The sequence below is a fragment of the Schistocerca gregaria genome, chromosome 11 (assembly GCF_023897955.1).
Source record: "Schistocerca gregaria isolate iqSchGreg1 chromosome 11, iqSchGreg1.2, whole genome shotgun sequence".
NCBI lineage: Eukaryota > Metazoa > Arthropoda > Insecta > Orthoptera > Acrididae > Schistocerca > Schistocerca gregaria.
In genome coordinates this window covers 146,099,978-146,100,667 of record NC_064930.1, presented here as the reverse complement: position 1 = coordinate 146,100,667, position 690 = coordinate 146,099,978, and the positions used below count along the sequence as shown (strand labels likewise).

General features: G+C 49.6%; 1 non-coding gene across 1 annotated transcript; it reads right to left on the bottom strand.

The window, feature by feature from the left end:
- Window positions 1–317: 317 nt before the first annotated feature.
- On the bottom strand, window positions 318–392 carry Trnas-cga (transfer RNA serine (anticodon CGA)). The gene has a single exon. It is a non-coding gene; the product is annotated as a tRNA-Ser (tRNA).
- Between the last annotated feature and the right edge of the window lie 298 nt (window positions 393–690).

Below are 690 nucleotides of genomic sequence, written 5' to 3'. Positions count from 1 at the left end.
ACCTCAATGCGAGATGCTTATAACAGTGTCCACAACGAAACTGTCTCGAAACATGGCAGGAAATCCAAAGATATTCTGGTCGTATGTGAAGTACGTTAGCGGCAAGACACAGTCAATGCCTTCTCTGTGCAACAGCAATGGGCATACTATCGAAGACAGTGCTGTCAAAGCAGAGATACTAAACCCAACCTTCCGAAATGCCTTCACAGAAGACGACGAAGTAAATATTCCAGAATTCGAATCAAGAGCAGCTGCCAACATGACTAATGTACAAGTAAATGTCCTCGAAGTGAAACTTCATGGCAGATTAAAACTGTGTGCCGGGCCGAGACTCGAACTCGGGACCTTTGCCTTTCGCGGGCAAGTGCTCTACCAACTGAGCTACCCAAGCACGACTCAAGCCCCGTCCTCACAGCTTTGCTTCTACCAGTACCTCGTCTCCTACCTTCCAAATATAACAGAGGTCCCGAGTTCGAGTCTCGGCCCAGCGCACAGTTTTAATCTGCCAGGAGCGCACACTCCGCTGCAGAGTGAAAATCTCATTCTGGAATCCTCGAAATAGTGAAGCAAGTTAAATCACTGTCCGGCCCCCGGTATCTGAGTCGTCAGCGCGAGCGGGTTCGATTCCCGGCTCGATCGGAGATTTTCTCCGCTCAGGGACTGGGTGTTGTGTTCTCCTAACCATCATCA